Source organism: Pinus tabuliformis, chromosome 2_2 (assembly GCF_031772625.1).
Source record: "Pinus tabuliformis cultivar Carrire ecotype Pingquan chromosome 2_2, CPIR1, whole genome shotgun sequence".
In the NCBI taxonomy this organism is placed as follows: Eukaryota; Viridiplantae; Streptophyta; class Pinopsida; order Pinales; family Pinaceae; genus Pinus; species Pinus tabuliformis.
In genome coordinates, this window is record NC_142300.1 from 929,745,517 (window position 1) to 929,751,654 (window position 6,138).

General features: G+C 34.8%; 1 pseudogene; it reads right to left on the reverse strand.

Moving 5' to 3' along the window:
• Window positions 1-4,065: 4,065 nt before the first annotated feature.
• LOC149196172 (proline dehydrogenase 1, mitochondrial pseudogene) lies at window positions 4,066-5,092 on the reverse strand (annotated as a pseudogene).
• Window positions 5,093-6,138: the final 1,046 nt, after the last annotated feature.

Consider the following 6,138-nt stretch of genomic DNA (forward strand, 5'->3'; position numbering starts at 1 on the left):
TATATTGATGATCAACGTAGAGGAGCTTACGTATTGTGTATGTATTCCGCAATAGTACATGATCAGGATAATCTCTATTGAATATGTGTTAAATTATTCAAAATTTCTACACTCTTGAGGTAGTTCCATCCTTATAGGGGAAAGGAGCCCAAACTGACATCCTCGATCCCATCCGTTGAAACCATTTACCAGACTTCCGTTATGAAGTTTATAGAGTTGGAAGCTTCGGCTCTTTATTTAAAAAACTTTCAATAAGAGGACCGGCGCAACTGGAACAAATCTCAGTCGCTCTGGTTGGTGCTAGGGACAGTGTTAATCCCTTCATATCGGTGCGAGGAGGACAAGGGCCAATAGTGTCGGTCTTGTAAACTGGGGAGAACAGAATATTTTGGGGAAATGGTGCAAAAGAGAATTGTTCTGCTCATGAAGAGAGACATAATGGGAGTTTCTTCATGAAGGGAAATCATGTAGGGTTCACTGTAGAGGTCCTCTAGGATCAAGGAATAGGGAGTACAGGGACAGTGACAAAATGTTGTGTAACAGGGCCTAGTGATCTGTGATTGGATTGTGGTAAAGCCTGAGAGACAAGGAGGTGGAAAATTCCTCAAGGATAGTGATGGATTCTGGATGACATTCCAAGTTTAATTCGGTTGTGATCGGAGCACCGATTTTGGTGTGATCACGGTTTAATGAGGTTGGAGATGGTTTAACCTTTTGATTCCCTTGGTTTTTTTTGGATTGGTTTTCTATGAGATCCTACATTCATGCTTGGAATATGGCATGAGGGTGACTGGTTGAAAGAAAGATTTGGTACATCCATGTCTACGATTCGATGGTACGTGGAAGTCCCGAACCTGGTCAGATTTGCCTATGATTAATGAAAGCTAAGTTCTCTTACTTTTGCATTTGTTTATATGTTGATTTAATGGTTATAAGCATGGTTAATTGACTAGTCCATGTCATGGCTATTTCATGTATTTATTTGTGAATGTTAAGATGATGGATGCAATACATAATTGATGTTATAATCGTTCAATGGAGAAGGTCGTGATCTTGCTTGTCATGTTTCATAAGTGTTATCAGTCATTCATGATGTGTCTTCCATCCTAAACCTGTAGGTTGCATTGATGCGAAGTGTTTGAAAAAATGTTAGTCCCAATTGGGGATGGTCAGGATTAATCATGAGTTTTTTTTATGGTTTATTGGCTTTTCCATCGTGAGTTTGATGGATTCTGAAAGTTACAACAAGTTTTGGGCAGTGTCGGGAATTTTGGGCTAGAAAAGTGCCATGATTTCCGCGGACGCTGACAGAGGTCTACTGGGAAAAGTCCCTGGATGCTGGCTTGCAGGCCTGTGAGAGTGTCCATGAGGTCCCTAGACGTTGACATTCCCATAACATGAGACCTATCAAAGGTCAAGAGGTCTAAAAGGTTAGTGGGACCCTAGGGCAGCATGCGTGAGTGGTTGGGATGTCTCTTGGGGGTGTTGTTGTTGATGTGGAAGGTATGATTGATGTGTTTTCGTCGATTCAATTTCCTTAAGGTCACCAAGGAGTTTGAATCCCTTATAGTGGCATCTCTCATCGCGTGTTTACCCTGGTTGGCTGGTTACTTGGGTATCTGCGGGAGGAGGGCAGTTACAATCTCTTTGCAACATATGCTATGCCTTCACTGATAGCAACTATTGCCTACAAAAATGTTATCAACAATATAAAATACATAACAACTACTCCCTAACATCAATGTACACTAATATGATCAGAACTTTGGCTTCACCTAACCACTAATAGATTAACCCACATAATATCATACTCTAACCCATATTCAACTCATATTAACCATAATTTACTATGTTTTACTATGATTTATTATAATTATATTATTGAACATGGCTGATCATTGACCATAATTGAGAATTAAGTGTGATTTCAATATATTTAGCTATAATTAACTAATAACCCACTAAATTTTAATCTATTATCTTAATCCAGACGTTACTAACTCTAAAAAAAATTATCCTCTTCACTTCTAACTCACTAATCCCTTATCCTAACTCTAAACCACAAACCTCTAAATTAACCATTAATTATAATCATAACAATTTATTGTTTATAAATATAATAATATATCATTAACTAATATTTAACCCATTCATAACTTACTAATGAAGTTAATACAAGTTAAAATAACACAACAATAATAATTAAAATGATGCTATCATGATAATGATAGAGATGAAACATAAAATGTCAATATAGATGAGCTATAATTGTTACTCTAAAAAAGAGATCTCCATAATAAAAATTAATAATATGATCATGAAAAATTTATGATGTCATACATCAGTTCTGGTTATGCTCTTCAAATGTGAGAAGGGCAATACCTACCATCCATATATATTCAATTTATTTGATTTGTAAAAAGCTATAACCGATTAAAAAGTGCATTGTGCTCATTTGAGAAAAGACTTGATTACATATTGGGACAGATGTCTCACGAGGTTTGGATTTATGGAATATATAAATGAGTTGTCAGGCCTAAAATTTCAAAAGACATGGAAAACCATCGTAGAATTAATTGATTGATCTTTAATGCAAATGACTAAATGACTAAGAGTGATCAGATCATTTTATCTGAGAACTTAAAAGAGTGAACTTAAAAGATGAAAGGAGCATTTGGGAGAGATTTTATGCTTACCAAGTTTAATAGTATCACCTTGCTGAACAACAACTCCTTTATTTTCCATAATCAACATGGATAATATCTTCATAGTTTCCTCCATCTTGACAAAGAAATGCAACGAGAGCCACTTGCAAGGGAGAAAGGCTGGGGTTGAATACCGCAGAGTCAATATAAAAGCCCGTACAAATGTTCCATTTTGTGGTCATAGTGATTCTAGAAGGCCACTTACTATATGGAGTATGTGCTTTCATATTGCTCGTATTAATGTAATTATAATAATGTATTTAGTGTTTAATTACATTTATTAAATTATTTTAATAAATAGAAAATAATATATAAGATGTTGAAAGAAAATTCCACATTAATCTGTGGCATCAAAATGTGGACAATTATTTTAACTAAGGTTTGTTGAAATTTAAAGATATTTATTAGAATTTTCAATATAAATTTAAAGATTAATCATAGTTGGTTAAAAGTTTGGCATATTTGATTAGAATTTTCAGTATAAATTTAAAATAAAATTTTAAAAATCTAAAGAGAATTGTTGAAATTATTTTATAGCATCAATTTCATGTGAATCCAATGAAATTAAAATTTAAAAAACAAATCCCATAAAATCAAATGGCAATTTTATTTTTATTAAACTTTAAATTCAGATTTTAGTGAGTGAGAAGAAAACATCAATAGAAGGAAAGGATGAAAGAGAACATCATACACGCCACTAGGCTAGCTCACTGTCAAAAATGCTATGAGCATATAGATAAATAGAAAGTTATGTAAAATTATTTTAAAAAATTATCAAAATTTCTTATTTTTGAGATTTTATTTTATTTTTTATAAAAATATCTATTTTATAATTTTATAAGATAATTTAAAATAAATAAATTTGATTTTTTATAATTTAATATATTTTTAATAAATTAAAAAAATATAAGCAAATATTTCTAATCTTAATATAAAGCTTAACAATTTTTTCTAAAAGTTTAACATACATATATATATAAAAGAAAGGTCTTCCAACTCATCAAGGTGTGAAATTTTCAACACTTCATACAAACACAAAGCTTTCAAAATATCCACATACAAATATAAAAACAATGTTAACATGACATTCGTTAATGTCACAAAATTTGTGTTTCATTTTCCTAGGGATAACTTTTCACAACCATATTTGAAAGAGCATTTTTCTCTATTACTCCACAAAATGATGTTGTCGCCATCGATGTGGGACTGCGTATCTCACACTCAAAACTGTAGCCTTCTGAACCTCTGTTTCAACTTCGTCCTGCCAAAATAAATCCAAACTTAACAAGATGTTTATAATGTCATTAAATAAATAAATATGCCAAAATATAAATTAACATCAAATAACTTGCCTCATATGCTAAATGTCCTGAAAGCTTGTAGCAAGCATTCCGTGATTTTCTTCATCCCTTCTGATGAGAAAAGGGATCACTTTCTCCTCGGGTCCAAATGGAACATATTTTCTCACTCGAAATCCTGCTTTCACTAGACCCAATGATAGACTATCTGCCATGCCCTTCTGTGGAGCGAATTGTAACCCACCATGACCTTTTCTCACAATCCCCAATAATTCATCCTTTGCAGCAGCCAACTTTATTGACAAATCGTCGCCATTACCAATGGATAAATCAAATACTTATTATTTGACAATCTCATATTAACAAAATAAGAAAGTAGAAAGTACAAGATTACTAGACTCGAAATTGTGTGTAGCTAGTACCAATGATGCTTCGCCCTTAGTAGCCTTTTCCAATAGCAATGTGTCGTGGGCATTGTAATAGTTGTGTGTGTCTAAAATCTGAGAATGTATAGGTGTAGGGGCGCCCAATTCCTTTACCTCGACATTTTCTCTTGTGATGTAGGCGCCTCGAACAAGTTTCAGAGCCATTGAAATTCTTTGTTGCTTAGCCGATTTTGATGCCTCACTTAGACGGGACAATGAGTCTTTCAAGTAAGCTTGTAAAGTGCCATACACCAGTGGCTCTCGATTTTTGAATTCAGAAAATTCTTTGTAAGTAAAGTAATCAATATTAGGCTGAATAGTTTGGTATTCTGCATCTATGAGCAAAGGAAGTGAAATAGCTTCACAGGCTTGGCAGAGATGAAACAACCTTTTCTTTGCTAAATTTAGGTCGTTTATCTCAGCGAGACTCAAAGATTACGGCGCAGAGGAGGTGTGGTGAGTGGGAATTGAAGGGGCTAGAATTGGCAGACTCTCTACTTTCCATGGCAAGGTGAAGTCAGGATGGCAGTGTTACCACCTTCGCAAGTGGATGATTCTTTCTAGATAATGATATTAAAATATCCCCCTCCACTTGAAGGATTCAACACTGCCCTTGGAACTTTGCCGCAGAAACTGCCTAAATGTCACCTTTGTTTACCTGCATAACACCTCACTTGCTAGGTCGAAAACCGGCTCAACTCTCAGTACTGGTAGTCCGTAAAAATGTCAATTTATATCCTCTCCACTGTATAAATATTCACTTCTAAATATCTGTATTCAAGATTTTTGTTGTATTTGATGATGATCTCGATGACAAATAATATAGATTGGTTAATCGGAGGAGGGATTGGCGTACATATGAGAGGAGATCCAACAATGTTCTGCAGTCATTGCCCACCAAACTTTCAACATTCCTCCACCTCTCATAAAGGGTCAATTTTACATTTTTTTCCACAATTTATATTTTTTTTCTTTTTAGAAATTAATAAAATGGAGCTCAATGAGAGAAGAGAAGATGGAATGAATGGACAAAGGTACCTAGGACTTGTTGTGTGTTGAGTCTCATGGTTTTTGATAGTTCAGAGCATACATCACACACAGCAGATTTATACTCAGAGACTTAGACGACGATAGCAAAGAATAATTTTAGAGACAGACAAATGGAGAAACAAAAAGATTACTCAATCAGAAACAGCAGAATAGATAAAACAATCACTGGAGAACAGAAATCACTTAGCATTATGAAACAGGCCTGGACCTTGGCTTGCATTCCTTGGCTCGAGAAATTACAAATTTATAGAGGCTGAAGAAGGATCTAGAATCCTGCATGTGATTTAGATGGAGATCTAGAAGCTCATGGCACTGTAGAAGGATCTAGAATCCTGCATGGAGATCTAGAAACTAATGGTGGTGTAGAATGATCTAGAATCCTGCATGGATTTGGCTTCACACTTAACATTCTCCCACTTGAAGCCAAAGAAGATTCATGAATCAAGTCACACCGAGTCCTACCATGCCTCTACATAACTCATGTTTATTTCGTGGTAGAATCTTTAGTGAGCATATTAGTAGGGTTCCTATCTGTATGGATCTTTTCCAAGCATAACTGTTCTTCCTCCAACACATGTTGGATCCAATGGTACCTTAAGTCAATGTGCTTGGTTTTTGAATGAAATGTTGGGTTTTTCGCCAAGTGAATGGCACTCTGAC